Raw genomic sequence first — 20448 nt, forward strand, 5'->3', positions numbered from 1 at the left:
GACCAGCAGCCAGCCAACTAGCCAAGTCACCAGCAGCAAGCCAACTAGCCGTCAAGTCACCAGCAGCAAGCCAATTAGCCGTCAAGTCACCAGCAGCAAGCCAATTAGCCGTCATGTCACCAGCAGCAAGCCAACTAGCCATCAAGTCACCAGCAGCAAGCCAACTAGCCGTCAAGTCACCAGCAGCAAGCCATTATCAGTCAAGTCACCAGCAATCAGTCAAAAGCAAGCCAACTAGCCGTCCATTCACCTGCAAGCCATTTAGCCCTCCAGCATCCAGCAGTAAGCCAACTAGCCGTCAAGTCACCAGCAGCTAGCCAACTAGCTGTCCAGTCACCGGCAGCAAGCCAACTAGCCAGCAATTCATAAACATTGAGCCATATAACAGTTGTGTCAACATCATCAAATAATTACAAGTCTTATCAACATTAGCTAGTTATTAGCCGCCCCCAATTCAGAAACATTAAGCAGACAAACAAGCCCACAAGTCATCAGCAGCATACTAACTAGCTGTCTAGTCAACAACAAAAAGCCAACAAACCACCATAAAACCACAAAGCCGTCAAGTCACCAGCAGCTAGCCAACTAGCTATCCAGTCAGCTGCAGCAATCCAACAAGCCCCGTAATTCATAAACATTGAGCCATATAACAGTTTTGGCAACAGCATCTAACCAATTACAAGTCTTATCAACGGTAGCATGTTATTAGCCCAAAATTTATAAACATTAAGCCGACAAACTAGCCCACAAGTCATCAGCAGCAACCTAACTAGCTATCTAGTCAACAAAAGCAAGCCAACAAGCCACCATAAAACCACAAAACCGTCATGTCACCAGCAGCAAATCATTATCCGTCAAGTCACCGCAGCAAGCGATTATCCGTCAAGTCACCAGCAGAAAGCCAACTAGCCGTCAAGTCACCAGCAGAAAGCCAACTAGCCGTCAAGTCACCAGCAGCAAGCCAACTAGCCGTCAAGTCACCAACAGCAAGCCAACTAGCCGTCAAGTCACCAGCAGCAAGCCAACTAGCCGTCAAGTCACCAGCAGCAAGCCAACTAGCCATCAAGTCACCAGCAGCAAGCCAACTAACCGTCAAGTCACCAACAGCAAGCCAACTAGCCGTCCGATCAACTGCAGCAAGCCAACTAGGTGTCAAATCACCAGCAGCAAGCCAACGAGTCGTCCAGTCACCAGGAGCAAGCCATTAGCCGTCCGTTCACCATCAGCAAGCCAACTAGCCATTATAAAACCACATAGCATTCAAGTCACCAGCAGCAAGCCAACTAGCCGTCAATTCACCAGCGGCAAGCCAACTAGCCATGAAGTCACCTGCAGCAAACAAACTAGCCGTCTAATTAACAATAGAAACCAACAAGCCATTAAATCACAAGCAAGCTAAAGGAAACAAACAAACCCACAAACTTTTACTAAAACTACTAACAGACAACGGACCAACGAACGACAACTAACCCACTAACAAACAAATCAACCAACGGACAAAATCAACAAACGAACCTCACTAAAACCACTAATCGACAACTGACCAACGAACGACAACTAACCCACTAACAGACAAATCAACCAACGGACAAAATCAACCAACGGACAAAATCAACAAACGAACCTCACTAAAACCACTAATAGACAACTGACCAACGGACGACAACTAACCCACTAACAAACAAATCGACAAACGGACAAAAACCAACCAACAAACTTTTACTAAAATCACTAACCGACAAAGAACCAACCAACGAACGACAACTAATCCACTAACAGACAAATCAACTAACGGACAAAAACCAACCAATGAACATAAACTAAAACCACTAATAGACAACTGACCAGCGAACGACAACTAACCCACTAACAGACACATCAACCAACGGACAAAATCAACAAACGAACCTCACTAAAACCACTAATAGACAACAGACCAACGAACGACAACTAACCCACTAACAAACAAATCGACAAACTGACAAAAACCAACCAACAAACTTTTACTAAAATTACTAACCGACAAAGAACCAACCAACGAACGACAACTAATCCACTAACAGACAAATCAACCAACGGAGCAATTCCAACCAACGGACAAAATCAACAAACGAACCTCACTAAAACCACTAACAGACAACAGACCAACGAACGACAACTAACCCACTAACAGACAAATCAACCAACGGGCAAAATCAACAAACGAACCTCACTAAAACCACTAATCGACAACTGACCAACGAACGACAACTAACCCACTAACAGACAAATCAACCAACGGACAAAATCAACCAACGGACAAAATCAACAAACGAACCTCACTAAAACCACTAATAGACAACTGACCAACGGACGACAACTAACCCACTAACAAACAAATCGACAAACGGACAAAAACCAACCAACAAACTTTTACTAAAATCACTAACCGACACAGAACCAACTAACGAACGACAACTAATCCACTAACAGACAAATCAACTAACGGACAAAAACCAACCAATGAACATAAACTAAAACCACTAATAGACAACTGACCAGCGAACGACAACTTACCCACTAACAGACACATCAACAAACGGACAAAATCAACAAACGAACCTCACTAAAACCACTAATAGACAACTGACCAACGGACGACAACTAACCCACTAACAAACAAATCGACAAACGGACAAAAACCAACCAACAAACGTTTACTAAAATCACTAACCGACAAAGAACCAACCAACGAACGACAACTAATCCACTAACAGACAAATCAACTAACGGACAAAAACCAACCAATGAACACAAACTAAAACCACTAATAGACAACTGACCAGCGAACGACAACTAACCCACTAACAGACACATCAACCAACGGACAAAATCAACAAACGAACCTCACTAAAACCACTAATAGACAACTGACCAACGAACGACAACTAACCCACTAACAAACAAATCGACAAACTGACAAAAACCAACCAACAAACTTTTACTAAAATTACTAACAGACAAAGAACCAACCAACGAACGACAACTAATCCACTAACAGACAAATTAACCAGCGGACAAAATCAACAAACGAACCTCACTAAAACCACTAATAGACAACCGACCAACCAACGACAACTAACCCACTAACAGACAAATCAACCAACGGGCAAAATCAACAAACGAACCTCACTAAAACCACTAATCGACAAAGAACCAACCAACGAACGACAACTAACCCACTAACAGACAAATCAACCAACGGACAAAAACCAACCAACAAACCTCACTAAAACCACTAATCGACAAAGAACCAACCAACGAACGACAACTAACCCACTAACAGACAAATCAACCAACGGACAAAAACCAACCAACGAACCTCACTAAAATCACTAACCGACAAAGAACCAACCAACGAACGACAACTAATCCACTAACAGACAAATTAACCAGCGGACAAAATCAACAAACGAACCTCACTAAAACCACTAATAGACAACAGACCAACCAACGACAACTAACCCACTAACAGACAAATCAACCAACGGGCAAAATCAACAAACGAACCTCACTAAAACCACTAATCGACAAAGAACCAACCAACGAACGACAACTAACCCACTAACAGACAAATCAACCAACGGACAAAAACCAACCAACAAACCTCACTAAAACCACTAATCGACAAAGAACCAACCAACGAACGACAACTAACCCACTAACAGACAAATCAACCAACGGACAAAAACCAACCAACGAACCTCACTAAAATCACTAACCGACAAAGAACCAACCAACAAACGACAACTAACCCACTAACAGACAAATCAACCAGCGGACAAAATCAACAAATGAACCTCACTAAAACCACTAATAGACAACTGACCAACGAACGACAACTAACCCACTAACAGACAAATCAACCAACGGACAAAATCAACCAACGGACAAAATCAACAAACGAACCTCACTAAAACCACTAATAGACAACTGACCAACGAACGACAACTAACCCACTAACAAACAAACCAACCAACGAACACAAACTAACTAACGAGCAGCCCAGTACCCACGAGCAGCCCAGGAGCCAACACCTGAATGTGCAGCCCAGGAGCCAACACCTGAATGAGCAGCCCAGGAGCCAACGTCTGAACGAGCAGCCCAGGAGCCAACACCTGAATGTGCAGCCCAGGAGCCAACACCTGAATGAGCAGCCCAGGAGCCAACGTCTGAACGAGCAGCCCAGGAGCCAACCAACAGCCCAGGAGCCAACAGCCCAGGAGCCAACGACTGAACGAGCAGCCCAGGAGCCAACACCTGAATGTGCAGCCCAGGAGCCAACACCTGAATGAGCAGCCCAGGAGCCAACGTCTGAACGAGCAGCCCAGGAGCCAACCAACAGCCCAGGAGCCAACTATCAGCCCAGGAGCCAACGACTGAACGAGCAGCCCAGGAGCCAACAGCGCAATGAGCTTACAACCAACCACGAAAAACCTATTGCCAGAAATAATCCAGCATTAAGCCCACAATCATCTAGCACCAACTCCAGCTAGACAGAAGAGAACCATACCGCCAGTCAATTCGTTTACAAAACAAGCAGCCCCTAGCCGAAACAAATCAGCATACAGCAGCCAGCCCCTAGCCGACATCCTAACTGGCAGGCAACAACCAACCAGCTACCAACCCAGTTACCCCAACCAACCAGCTGACAACCCACCAGCAGAAAATCAACCAGCTGACTAATAAGCAAGTGGTCCATAACAGAATTATGCACAACCAAGTTGACACAGTCGCCCTAGATGTACATACCAAATTGACAAATTGACACAGTGGCCCTAGATGTACACACTAAGTTGACACAATGGCCCTAGATGTACACACCAAGTTGACACAATGGCCCTAGATGTACACACCAAGTTGACACAATGGCCCTAGATGTACACACCAAGTTGACACAATGGCCCTAGATGTACACACCAAGTTGACACAATGGCCCTAGATGTACACACCAAGTTGACACAATGGCCAAAGACAGAGCACTGTACACTAGTGTACACGCAAAACTGTACAGTCATGTCAAGAGATTTATTCGTCTTGATCTGTTTCATTCCGCCAGCATTAGTGTGTCTAAACACGTACATGTTATTTTGTGCAAATGTTTCCATCATGTTTGCTTTTTTTCAAAATAGGAATACAATTCTAATAAATAAATAGTTTGTATAGTCACTTTGTTATTATGTGTACATGTAGCTATTACGTTTATTGTTTTACTACAAATTAGGAATACAATTCTAATAACTACATTATTTGTCAAGTCACGTAGACGTTATGTATACCTGTTACTATTACATTTATTGTTTTACTTCAAATTATGAATGCAATTCTTATAGCTAAATTATTTGTCAAGTCACGTAGACGTTATGTATACCTGTTACTATTACATTTATTGTTTTACTTCAAATTATGAATGCAATTCTTATAGCTAAATTATTTGTCAAGTTATTTAGATTTTATTTATACTTGTCTATTATATTTGTTCAAATTAGGAATATTATTTTAATAACTAAATTGTCACATCATCCCGTCAGCTAAGACTTAACTCGTTTAACCCAACAATATTATAATTTGTTTTACCCATCATTAGTCTTAAATTAAGTTTATTGTTTCTTAAAATATTAGTTAGCATTCATCATTGCATCTATTAACATTTTAACTAATCTAATGTGTGTATGTCCACATTGTGTGCTAAGTGCTCATCACTTGGTACTTAATATTCCATTTTCAAATGTATCTCAATTTTTTTTAATTAAAATATTTTAATTTGCAGTATAATTTCATGTACAAGTTAGCAGGAAAAAGAAACACGCATACACACATTTCATCCCTTTCTTTAGAGAATGTATATGTTTGTTCCATCCTATTCTGATGCATGTCGAGAATTGGTTTTGTTTTTGTCAGAGCCAAGATTGCTTATAATATGTAATATAAAGAGTAGCAGTCAAATAGAATAGGACACTTATATTGAATGATATATTTTTTTTTGTAAATGTTTCTAGTAATTATTAAACCTTTTTAGTAGTAATTGTTTCAATATGTGCTTTCAGTGTTAAAAATGTGTAATGTCAAACGTCTCTATGTATGTGTATGTTGTCTGTCCACTCGATCAACGCGTAAGTTATTGTGAAGGAGTTCACAAAGAAGAATTGGACTCATAGGCACGGACATGTGGATTTATTCCTAACCCTAGAGGGGCGGAAGGTCAAAACTAGAATAATACTATTCAAACACTTCAATTGAATTATCCACAAAGATATTTTTAAAATAAATTCTTTTTTTAGTTCACGCAATCCCATACGGCCTGACCCGTTTAATTTTAACTGGTCGTAGTTTTTAACATTAATCTTTACTACACCAAAAGCAGCTTGTTACGTTTTTTAAAGAAATTTGTATTACAAAAATGGGCCAGATCGCACACCTCTTTACAAAACCAGTAATTTAAAAAATTTACAACGAGCGTGAGTTGTTTCAAAGGCTCGATTTGTTTACCTAAACAACTTCGGAGGGGAGGGGGGGGGAGAGTCCTTAGACCTCAAGGTAAGCGAGTTGACCACCTTGGCCACGACACTATGAAATTGATTTGATGACAACGTGCAGCCAACAAAGCGTGATAAAGTGTCGGTACTCTAACTGGGTAACAGTAAAATTGTAACTGTTGGTAACTTTAGCAATGATTTGACAAAAGAAGTTTATATTACATTAGAACGTGGTTTGTTGTTGTGCGTGTGTGAGGGACGTTTGTGTTCGTATGTGTGAAGGGAAGGGTGGAGTCCGGGTGTGGGGAACTTAGCGGGAAATAGTGTTGCGTGAAAGAAATTTCTGAAGGCAAAGAGTACACTTATTTATTTTGTCTTTCTTTTTTTTCCAATGTACAGATTTTTTTCTTTTAACTAAAAAAAAATTGTAACGTTAAATCATAATATTTCAGATTTATTTTCATATTATAAAACACGTGGATTTAATAGAAACAAATACATGAAAGTGGGTAAAGGATGGAGTTGTCTGAACTTGAATGAGTTACTCGGTTTGGAGATGGTTGTCTGTCATATCTTCTGACGTCAGCGAATACCAGAGGCGTATCCAGGTTTTCGTTGTAAGGGGAGCGAAAAAAGCAAAGAAAGGCACCGAATTTTTAACACGTTCTATATACGTATATATATATATATATATATATATATATATATATATATATATATATATATATATATATATATATATATATATATATATAATTACTAGCTGTATGTCATTACTTCGCTATGATGTAAAATAAATTGAAAGTAGCACTCTGAAGAAATAAGAAAAAACACACAATATAGGCCGACAAAACAAAAATTGTATCAATCTAAAAAAAATATATATATACACACACTACAACCAAAACAATGAACGTAACACAATCTGTTTTGTAATTCTTGCAAAAAAATTTCTTACATAATAATGCCTGGGAAATTATTTTAGACAAGTGAAATAGGGGAAATAATCAATCTCTTAATATTAATATGTATATATCTGAACATTTAATTATAAATGTCAAAACAAATAAATAATTACTTTAGAATATAATGGAATTGTTTAACACTATTCGTGTTTACAATTTTTTTTGTCTATAATCAGAATTTAATATATCGTCATTATAAATGCCAAAGTATTACAGCATAATGAAATTTTTTAAAATCACAGTTGGTATAAAACCACGCTTTTCGATATATAGAAAAAACATTCGGAATAACAGCCTACATTTAACTAAGTATTGGTCTTTTAGTTCAGATCATATATTTTAATTAACTACTGCTTCTTTGTGTTATTTAAAGATTATTTTTTAACATAGTGATAGGTTTGGGTTAGATCACTGTATTGATCACACACCTTTTTACTAGTAATTGCAAAAACAATATTCACAGAGTTTTACGTTTAAAAAAGCTAATTAATTTTCTGGCGGCATGGTACTTTGGTACATCATTACGCGTTTTTCTACATGTACTTAACAGATCAGTTCGGGGTGGATTGGGGGGAAGGGTGGGTTCAACTTCATTCACCACTGTCCGGTCACTTTAGGTCAATTATCCAACCCAGTGTATACCTACGTGTGACATTAATGTCGCTCTACACAATTGTGGTGGTGATGTGTGTGTGTGTGGGGGGGGGGGGGGGGGGAGATAACCAACTCAGAGTGAACATAGCGTCAGTTTTTAGATGACTGTTCTAAACATATATTATACAAATATATATTACACAAATATATATTACAGAAATAGATTTAAATAAGTAGCAGTGGTATTATGACAATTTTTTTTACAGAGGGGTCCATGGGGGAGGGGGGTAGTAACTGTTTCATATAATTTGTAATCGTAATCACTATCGCCCAAACTGTAAGAATACTACTACTTCATCGTGATGACGCTGTTGACCTTGTCAAAATTTCCCCACCACTACGCAGTTTGCTCATACGTAAATTTAAATAGAATTGCCACATCAGTTGTATTTGTTTCTGTATTGTAATTTTTTTTAAATTAATCACACGATTCAAACTGCATATATATATATATATATATATATATATATATATATATATATATATATATATATATATATATATATATATATATATATATATATATATATATATATATATATATATATATATATACAGTAATTATGTGTGAAGTTTTATGTATAACATTTTCTAATTCAATTATTCGTAAGCAAATACATTATACAGTTGCCTTAAACTTAACACCCCTCTTGCCAAGTGGTACTACCCGTAGAGGTTTTTTAAACATTGCAATGCATCATAATGGTTATTTTTAGAATGGCAAACTGATGCAGCTGTTAATACGTGTTGTAAACGTAGACACTACTAGACTAGTACAATAATGCTTAATTACTGATGAAACGAAATCTTGTGATTTACATAGATTTGCCGACCAAAAATATTTTTTTTACAAATATCATTGTTTAAAACTTTGAGTTTAAAAAGTTTCCAAAAAGGCGCCACTTTGCTGAAAATGACCAGAGGGGGAGCGGCCGCTCCCCCCTGCGTACGCTACTGGCGTATACGTAAGATATTTATTTTTCTGGGTTCATTGTGTAGAAGATTTCATGACAGACGTCGTTGTTAGGGTGCTGGTCACTAAGGTATTGTTCTATTTTGTTTTTTGTGTATAGGTTTGTTAGTCAGTATCCGCACTAAAAGACAGGGGTGTCTATGTGTTTTACCACGTGGATTGACATAACTATTATTTTGATAATAAGTTATTGAAATTAGAAGAAGGTTAGCGTATGGTTTACATAACAAATATTGTAACTGAATTTAGATTTATATTAGTAAATGTATAACAAAAACGAAGATAGCAGTTGCAGGATAGTTTATTAAGTTTAGTAAAGTTGTTTGTATGCCTAAGTCTAGTTCTAGCTCTAATATTAAGGTTTGTTAAATATAAGTATTGCTAAAAATTGTCTAACCCCCCCCCCCCCCCCTCCCCCCAGGCCCATGAAAGCAGCCGTGCTGACAGTTTACAGACGACAATGAAAAGATCAAGCAGAAATTGTTTCCTCCCCATAGTTTCAAATCTTTTAAAAACTCAATTATCTTCCCCTAATAGCTGTCACCGACCCGGCTCTATCATTGTAAACATTCGTCGTGTACCAAAGCTCACCAGACTGGTTGGGGTTGGGGTGGTAGCGATATGCCTGGATATCGGGGGAGTAACGGCGTGCGTTTACGTGGTGTCTCGCATGGTCTCATGAGGAGCATTATATATATAGATAAGGGAGTAGGACATGTCGGCACCTTTTGTTGTGTTTGGTACAATCAGAAGGACTTAGATGTGATCTTATAGAAAATCCATTCAAAATACTTTTGTGTTGTGTTTATGTGTGAAAATTACAAATATGATTGTTATAACGATTGCCATGTTATAAGTTAATACATTTTACAAGTTATCCCTATTTTGTAATTTTTTTTTTTAATTTGAAACAAAAATGTTCTACATTCTTGACGGTACTTATAAGTACCAATATATATTTGGACCCTTTAAAATTTAGTCTAAATTGCCTTTGACATATGCTTTAAGAGTGCCAAAAGCTATATCATAACGCATTGTTTAAGAACCAATTTAATTCAGAACTTAGTTCCGTAAATAAAGGGTTGAAACTTACTACTTTTTTTTTCCACTTCACTCTTTGTGATACACGTCGTGTGTCCAGATTCGATCTATGTCCGGACATATTTTGTTTAGCCATGTTGTAACAGTGTGTTTTAATAGCACCGACAATAACATTTTAATAATAATGACAGTAACATTTCAAAGGTGTTGACAGTAATGTTTTAATGTCACTTACAGTAACGTTTTAATGGTACCAGTAACGTTTTAGTAATACTGACAGTAACATTTTAATGGTACTGACAGTAACATTTTAATGGTACTGACAGTAACATTTTAATAATAATGACAGTAACATTTCAAAGGTGTTGACATTAATGTTTTAATTACACTTACAGTAACGTTTTAATGGTACCAGTAACGTTTTAATAATACTGACAGTAACGTTTTAGTAATACTGACAGTAACATTTTAATGATACTGACAGTAACAGTCGTTGCCGACGTGAACCGGGACAAACGTGTCGGTGCCGTCGTCCTTCTCTACAAGGATCCACTGGACTCGGTTCCTCAGCTGGCAGGTACCAGATAGTGTACAAGGGGAGCCTAGACTATGAGAAAAAATATTCGCAGAAAACCTGCTGTCAGCTTAAAGTTAAATTAAATTATGAAGTAGATATACAGAGAGTGCAGCCGATCAAACACTATTTTCTATGTAAGACTCAATGAAATTATCGAGAGTGCAGCCGGAGAGAGAGAGAGAGAGAGAGAGAGAGAGAATACATTATTTTTTAAGCATACACTTTTTTCCCTACCAGGGTATCCCTCAATACTGCCAGAAAATCACTTCAGGTTGAACTAGACAAAGGGACAGTAGGTTGAATGAAGAATGAGGGCCTCGAGAACGGGTTCGAACTCGCGACTTTTGGGTTAGCAAGCCTGCGTTTTACCACTGTCGCGATCTGTAAGGGAAGTAAGCAGCCGCCTCACAACAGTCGGAGCGGGGGGGGGGGCGGACCATAGCGTGTGACATCATCCAAGATGGGGGGAGACACCTAAACGAAAATTGTAAACCCAAAGATAAATCTCCTTGTCTAGTTGTTTTAAGAAATAATTGAAAGTTATAAACAGGATTGAGCAAAGGGTGACACGAACCGGATAAAATTGTTTGCACTTCCACCAGAATGTATGTCAAGTAAAGTTACAATTTCAGCCTTAATTTAGGTCAATCGGGCAGAAGTAGATTTGACCTATTATTTTATGTGATTGGGATATTCAAAGATGTTATAATCATTCTATGCCCTGTGACCTGTATACTCTTTAACTAGTGTACTCATATAGGCCTCTTTGTATATGTCGGTCTCTCTCTCTCTCTCTCTCTCTCTCTGTATATATATATATTGGCTATATATATATATATATATATATATATATATATATATATATATATATATATATATATATATATATCAATGTCTGCGTATTCGTATGTGTATGTGTGTGAAAAAGAGACTTACGCAGCGCACTGTCCCTGATTTAGAAACTGATAGGTCGAGGTGAGGTGTTTGACTCTGTAACTTAGGTTGTTATACACCGATGTGACGTAGAATGGTGTGGTTACAGTCATGACCCTGTGGTATCAAAAGTTGGTTTTAAAGTGGGATAGCACGTGCACAATGGCGGAACTAGAACCCCCCCCCCACACACACACACACATCTCCTTCTGCATCACTATATGATGTAGCCCTATAGAATACTGTTTAAATAAACCGGGAGTGATCTCCCCTAAACTTTCTCGAATATTCTTACATAATAAACCGGGAGTGATCTCCCCTAAACTTTCTCGAATATTCTTATATAAAATAACAGGGGATGGAAACTCGGGCTATAGACATGATTTTTAATCCATTTTAAATACTTAAAGTTTTAAAAATAGAATAAAATCTCGTAGACAAATTAATTGCACAATCATATTGCACACCAAAGAAAAGCGCGAGTCGTTAATTAATTTTTACTTTCTCGTATATACGTAGTATAGAGAAAGTATTGTAATCGTGCAAAAAAAAAATCGAGATTTTTACAAATCTCGACGTTTTACACCTCACTGATACGGAAAAACATAATTTTGCAATCTTGTCCGTATGTCTGTGTGTGTGTGTGTGTGTCTGTGTGTGTGTCTGTCCGTGTGTAAACACGATAACTTGAGTACCGTTACAGCTAGGTTGATGAAATTTCATATATAAGTATTTTATCAAAATCGTAGATCCGTATCAACTTTTGAGCGATTTCCGATAACCGGAAGTGGTACTTTTCCTACTTTGAATTTTTTAAAAGTCTATAACTTGAGTACTATTCCAGATAGATAAATGAAATTTCACATGTAAGTAAAAGATCTAATTCTCTACCTTCTGTTAAATTTTGAGTAATTTCCGTTGACTGGAAGTAGTAATTTACGCTACTTCCGATTTCCCAAAAAACTAATGTAAATTTTAAAAGTACTAATAATATTGCGCACTATTATGCGCTTTTTTATTTCGCGTTCACTTGGTGTGCAATTAATTTGTCTACGAGATTTTATTCTATTTTTAAAACTTTAAGTATTTAAAATGGATTAAAAAAATTCATAAAAAACGTTTTAATAACAAGCTTTTATGTAATGATGCACTAAAAAGTAGAAAATAAATTATAGACTACTATTTAAATAACTATAAAGAAAAGCGTGGGTCACTTTAGTATCTATTGGATACCTTTACTAATGTTAAGGAAGACACCCACGCTTTTCTTTATAGTTATTTAAATAGTAGTCTATAATTTATTTTCTACTTTTTAGTGCATCATTACATAAAAGCTTGTTATTAAAACGTTTTTTATGAATTTTTTTTTCAGTACTTTACATGTTTTATCTACAATAGAGTTACATGACTAAAAACCATTGCGCGCCTACTGAATATCACGTTCAGTAGGCGCGCAATGGTTTTTGAACGCAGCCATTACGTGGTCGTGATGGCGCAGCTATTGATGACGCGTGTGGTGTGGTTGGCTAGACATGCCTACTAATTCGGTCCAAATTTTAATTAATTCATAAAAAATTAATTAGGCATCCAATTAAGTCAAATTTAGATTCAGATTGCATTGTCTTCATGTCTTGACCCACGTGCCAAGTGTGAATCGTATCGGTCAAGTAGAACTGTCCGAATTTTCACTCCTGCGTTTCCGTCTAGACAGACTGACGACTGACGACAGATGAAGCGAGTTAAATAAAAGCTTGTAAAAAAAATTCATAAAAAACGTTTTAATAACAAGCTTTTATGTAATGATGCACTAAAAAGTAGAAAATAAATTATAGACTACTATTTAAATAACTATAACGAAAAGCGTGGGTCACTTTAGTATCTATAGGATACCTTTACTAATGTTAAGGAAGACACCCACGCTTTTCTTTATAGTTATTTAAATAGTAGTCTATAATTTATTTTCTACTTTTTAGTGCATCATTACATAAAAGCTTGTTATTAAAACGTTTTTTATGAATTTTTTTTTCAGTACTTTACATGTTTTATCTACAATAGAGTTACATGACTAAAAACCATTGCGCGCCTACTGAATATCACGTTCAGTAGGCGCGCAATGGTTTTTGAACGCAGCCATTACGTGGTCGTGATGGCGCAGCTATTGATGACGCGTGTGGTGTGGTTGGCTAGACATGCCTACTAATTCGGTCCAAATTTTAATTAATTCATAAAAAATCAATTAGGTTTCCAATTAAGTCAAATTTAGTTTCAGATTGCATTGTCTTCATGTCTTGACCCACGTGCCAACTGTGAATCGTGTCGGTCAAGTAGAACTGTCCGAATTTTCACTCCTGCGTTTCCGTCTAGACAGACTGTCGACAGACTGACGACAGAGGAAGTGAGTTAAATAAAAGCTTGTAAAAAAATTCATAAAAAACGTTTTAATAACAAGCTTTTATGTAATGATGCACTAAAAAGTAGAAAATAAATTATAGACTACTATTTAAATAACTATAAAGAAAAGCGTGGGTCACTTTAGTATCTATTGGATACCTTTACTAATGTTACGGAAGACACCCACGCTTTTCTTTATAGTTATTTAAATAGTAGTCTATAATTTATTTTCTACTTTTTAGTGCATCATTACATAAAAGCTTGTTATTAAAACGTTTTTTATGAATTTTTTTTTCAGTACTTTACATGTTTTATCTACAATAGAGTTACATGACTAAAAACCATTGCGCGCCTACTGAATATCACGTTCAGTAGGCGCGCAATGGTTTTTGAACGCAGCCATTACGTGGTCGTGATGGCGCAGCTATTGATGACGCGTGTGGTGTGGTTGGCTAGACATGCCTACTAATTCGGTGCAAATTTTAATTAATTCATAAAAAATCAATTAGGCATCCAATTAAGTCAAATTTAGTTTCAGATTGCATTGTCTTCATGTCTTGACCCACGTGCCAACTGTGAATCGTGTCGGTCAAGTAGAACTGTCCGAATTTTCACTCCTGCGTTTCCGTCTAGACAGACTGTCGACAGACTGACGACAGAGGAAGTGAGTTAAATAAAAGCTTGTAAAAAAATTCATAAAAAACGTTTTAATAACAAGCTTTTATGTACTTATGCACTAAAAAGTAGAAAATAAACTATACACTACTATTTAAATTACTATAAAGAAAAGCGTGGGTCACTTTAGTACTTTACTACCTATTGGATACCTTTACTAATATTTGAGAAGAGACCCACGCTTTTCTTTATAGTAATTTAAATAGTAGTGTATAGTTTATTTTCTACTTTTTAGTGCATAAGTACATAAAAGCTTGTTATTAAAACGCTTTTTATGAATTTTTTTCAGTACTTTACATGTTTTATTCACAATAGAGTTACATGACTAAAAACCATTGCGCCTATTGAACGTGATGGCGCGCCTACTGAACTTGATGGCGCAGCTATGGAACGTGATGACGCGTGTGGTGCGGTCGGCATAGACATGCCTATTGATTCGGTCCAAATTTTAATTAATTAATAAAAAATTAGTTAGGCATCCAATTAAGTCAAATTTAGTTTCAGATTGCATTGTCTTCATGTCTTGACCCACGTGCCAACTGTGAATCGTATCGGTCAAGTAGAACTGTCCGAATTTTCACTCCTGCGTTTCCGTCTAGACAGACTGACGACAGACTGTCGACAGAGGAAGTGAGTTAAATAAAAGCTTGTAAAAATCATGTCTATAGCCCGAGTTCCCATCCCCTGTTATTTTATATAAAAATATTCGAGAAAGTTTAGGGGAGATCACTCCCGGTTTTTTAAATAGTGGTTATTTATTATGTATTTAAAGAAAAGGATTCATTTTTCTTAATATTGCATAATTATATACAGCTTGCTATTAAACCTTTTTTTTATTTAAAAACTTAAAAATTAACAATTATATTAACAATTTAACAATTAAAGTGAACCACACAACGTCTAGCTGAGGTGGACCACAGCGTACAATTAAAGTGAACCAATCAAATTTCACTAACGTGACACAACATGGATCCGCTCCTCTACGGCTTTGTTGATTGGTCACATCGTTGCTATCTTTTGGCCAGTGCGTGGTCAAGCTCTCATTTTGAATCTGGAATATACCGCTCATAAAACTGCTGTGGTTGTGTATCAGACTGTAGAGGCTGTCGCTGTCTAGAAAAAGACCTGGGAATCGCTCGCTGTCGGAGACCTCTTTGCATTTTGAATTGTCTATTATCTCAGCGTAAGAGTTTAATCTGGAAGAGACAGTTATTGCTGAGTTTATTTCGCTTTTTTTTGTGTTTTACATTTTGTCGTTAGTTAATTACAATTAAGGGGTCGGCGTGGTCGAGTCGGTAAAGCTCATGGTTGCTAAACCGAAAAGTCTCAAGTTCGAACCCTCGGGCAGATGAGGCTCGTTAGCTGGGGACAGCCACTCTTCTAGGAGAGACAACTCCAAAATCAAACAACTGCTGCCGTGTAGTTTGTTCTTGGTTGGACAAAGGCTATGGAAGCAAATCCAAAAAGAAAAGCAGGCTGAAATCGGAGTCAATGGCCTCAATGGCGCAAAACCAGTTGACACGTAATCCTTAATTGTGATGGAAGCATGGTCGAGTCGGCAAAGCTCATGGTTGATAAATTCGAAAAAAAGTCTCGAGTTCAAACCCTCTGGCAGATAAGGCTCGATCCCTCCCAACACTAAAAATTAAGAACGAAGAAGAAGAACCCTAGCCAACGAGCATTCTCCAGCTAACGAACTAACCATATATAGCATAGCAGATATAGCAGATACTGAGCCTTTCTCGCTACCGTACTTAGCTCAAAGAACATACCTAATCACGCGAATTTACCTTAGTTAAATAACATAATAACCACTTTTAATGAACCCTCTGCACGCTAACAAACTAACATTAACTAACGATTGTATTCCAGCTAACGAACACACCTCCGTTAACAAACTTACCCTAGTAGTTTGTAGCTCAATAGGAGACAAAACAAGAAACTAAGTGAAGCAAACATTTCCAACAGCCACCCAGCATATGCCCAATGGTCAACTACCACTGTAACAATGTTTATACAGAAACATGATGTGTTCTTCAGGGCATGTCTTTTGTCCACCCACCCACTCCATTAACCCCACTCGTGGGTTTTATAGTGATTATAATGTGTTCTCTGAATCAGGGGCGTAGCGAGGGGGGTGCGGGGGGTGCGGACCGCACCGGGTGACACCATTTAGGGGGTGACACCAAGGCAAAATAATAATCATTAAAAAAGTTTTTAAAATCCCACGTTTTCTGATTGAACTAAAAAGTAGAAAATAAATGCTATACATCACAATAATGCAAGCGATCACTCTACTATAAGCCACTGAAAATATTTCTTTAAAACATTATAAGTAGCTCGTTAAGGACCATAACCCCCCCCCCCCTTCTCCCCCCCCCCCCCCCCCCCCACGTTTAAAATCGTTGGCTCTGCTTGTAAACATTTAGAGTGAACACAGCTCACTAAAACCATGTAGGGGTGGGAGTGGTAAGGAGCGCGTTTACAGCTTGTTTTCTAGGCGCGTTTGCAGCTTGTTTTAAAGAAAACGTGGGAAAAATATCAAAATATATAGAGAAAAATGATAATTCCACTTAATAGAGTGATTAATTAGAGTGTTAAATAGCCTTTTAAGAGGTGGGGGTGCAAATCGAAGGTTTGGGGGGGGGGGGGGGAGGTGCAAATCGAAAATTGAAAGTTTGTCCCCGGGAAGGGTCGTTGCGCCTCTGGGGGGTGACACCATTAAGTGCCGCACCGGGTGACACCCGACCTCGCTACGCCACTGCTCTGAATCGATATGATACACGCAAATGTTACTACTGCCAAAGAGATACGAAGGCGTAGATAATTACAATCAGTTGCGAATGAAAAGATTGGAAGGGAGGGGGGCTGACAGGACAGCAGCCGGGTTTCCGATCTTAAAAGCCCCCCACCTCCCCTCCATTTTCTTTTATCAAAAACATGTAAATTTAATGGTCACTATTGGTCCACTATTGCTAACATTAGCTGTCAGGGGTAATCCATAAATGACGTCACGCTTTTTTGGACGATTTTTACCTCCCCCTGCCTCCCCTCCGTCACACATCGTCACAAAAAGCCAGACTCCCCCCTAAAATGACGTTACACCTCAGCCTACAACGCCCTCAAAATTGCAGTTTAATTTTTTTTTTAAGCATCGACATTTTTCCAAAATTTGTCTGAACTCTATCAAAATAGAGTATTTTAATCAATTCCTATTACCGTTTATTAAAAGAGTTTTCTAAAACGCGAAATAACGTCTAAAATTCGTTTTCTAACATTGTTTTTTAGAATGCAAAAGTGTGACGTCGCACCATCTGAACCCCCCCTCCCCCTCATCGCACACCGTCACAAAATTACGGACCCCTCCCTCCCCCCCCCCCTACGAGTGTGACGTCATCTATGGACGGCTTCTGTCACGGCCTATGTTCAGACAATTTTTACTTAAAGCGACTTTCCCTAAAATGATAGCCTACAATTTATTTCTGGCATAATAATGGTTTGATCACCTACTTTTAGAAAATATGCTCGCTGAATGTGACACGTAACGTATTTATTCCGACACTTGTTCTTAAGATTCATTCTACTAAAGGCTAACAACAACTGAATATCAAGAGATGGGAAATGGGGGATAAAGCCCAACAAGCTGCAGTTTTAGGGCCCCAAACTTGTCATCAATACTGAATTTGACGTTGTACCGACTTTTTTTGTTTATTCTAGTTAATTAAATGTTTTAACGCTAAAATCATTAAAAAAAAATTTTTTTTAATTTCAAACACAAACCTTAGATTTTCCCCGGACAGTATTAAAAACAGCTGTCATCGCTTCATGTCAAACATTTTATATTTATTTCGCAATAGATCTACCTCACTTTCTTAACGTGAGAATATCTCTTCTTGGACGGGGATTCTTACACGTACACCTAATGTAGCCTAGCTTATGTGCTATTCAGCTTGGATGTTATAAAACACTGAAATCTTTTGAAAATATAAATGAAAATGTTTATTTCTTGACAATAGACACCCAGAGCTTATTTCAGGCGTCTTTTTGATGGTAGGGAGGGGTGGCAATGCACTCTACTCCCTCCCCTCCCCTACATACACACGCATGGAGTACGTCAACCGCCTACCTTAGCCCCCCCCCCCCCCCTCCCGGACGAAATAGAAAAATGTATAATTTATATAGACATTAAATGCTTTTACAGTTGTATCACTATAAATAAAAGCGTGGCCCCCGCCGCTATAATAATAAGTTTTTAAACAAACGGCCCACGCTTTTATTTATAGTGATATAAATATTAGTGCATTAATATATTAAAAGAAAGTATTTTTTATATATATTTAAAGTAACCGCAGATTTATATATTTAATAAACATTGTATTATTTTCTTTTTTTAGTGCATTTATAAAAGCTTGTAATTATAAACGTTTTTATGTATTTATTATTTTAAATATTTAATGGGCATCTCAAATACTTTTCTCGCGTCCATTAAATTTCACTAAGATGCGTAGTCCTTTTAAAAAAGATTAGTATTGTCAGAAAAAAGATTAGTATTGTCAGAAAAAGTAAGCCTAGTCTGAGTTTAGAGGGACTTTTGAAGCAGGCGCTCATTCGCTTAGGCCAGTCTATATATTCTATTTTTGGAAACGTCTCTGCTATGATATGGCACATAGTTGGATTATGTGTTTGTTAGAATAAGGACATACAAGTGACATACAATAGCAACTTATCAGAAACAATAATTGTTCGTATTGGAATACGACATGGGCATTTCATTGACTGGTTGATGGTATAATGAAACAGACTAGAGGAAACAAACTGGAAGTTAACGGCAGTTTAATTATAGTGGCACTGCCCATCACTTTCTGATTAGAATCAGCAGCGATAAAATGCATTTTAACATTCAAAGCCAATGTGAAATTCAAATGCATTATTTAAAAAAAAAACACTCGGGATCTATAGCTAAATGTGAAGTAATGGACGGCTATATTAATTAGTGAGGTAGTGGATGGCCGTTAAAGCTAGATTAACTATTGAGGGAGATTAATTTGTGAGCTTGCTACGTCATAATTAACATATATTAGTTTAGGCTCCTGCGCTTTAAGTAAACCATGTGCAAGCAGAAAATAATTAAATCATGTTTGTTTTTAAATGTTCTGTGATTTTTTAGGTGATTTTTGTTTTTAATTTAAAAAAAAATGCTTTTATCTTTCCGAGTTTCTTCAAGGCATCTCTACTGGGGAGGGGGGGGGGGCTCTTCCGAAGAAAGTCTACCCACCCCCACCCCCCGCCCCCCGAACGAAATGGAATTTATTTAGAAAATATATACTTTTACCAGTGTCCGCCTCCCCGGTAAATGTTGACCCCCCCCCCCCCCCCCCGAAAATATCAAGTGCCCCCCCCCCCGAGAAAAAGTCTGGCAGAAACAATGCTTTCCATGACCATTGAACAAGTATAAAAATAATACATTATACAAATTTAATTTATTATAGTCTGTAAAAGAAATTGTGAGACCCAAAAATAATCGGGGTCTCCAGGCTGCTGCTTTACTAGCCCCCCCCCCCCCCCCTTAATCCCTCACTGGCTGAGGATGTGTTCGTTTGTATTTCTGTTTGATTGCAAGTGTGTCTGAGTGCGTAGGTGCGTGATTGCGGTGTTTGTGTGTGTGTGTGGGGGGGGGGGGGGGTGTTTGCTCGTGTATCAGTTGAATAAGGTATGAATATTTTA

Source organism: Physella acuta, unplaced genomic scaffold (genome assembly GCF_028476545.2).
Source record: "Physella acuta isolate Inbredline_101_S28 unplaced genomic scaffold, ASM2847654v3 ptg002277l, whole genome shotgun sequence".
NCBI classification, from domain to species: domain Eukaryota; kingdom Metazoa; phylum Mollusca; class Gastropoda; family Physidae; genus Physella; species Physella acuta.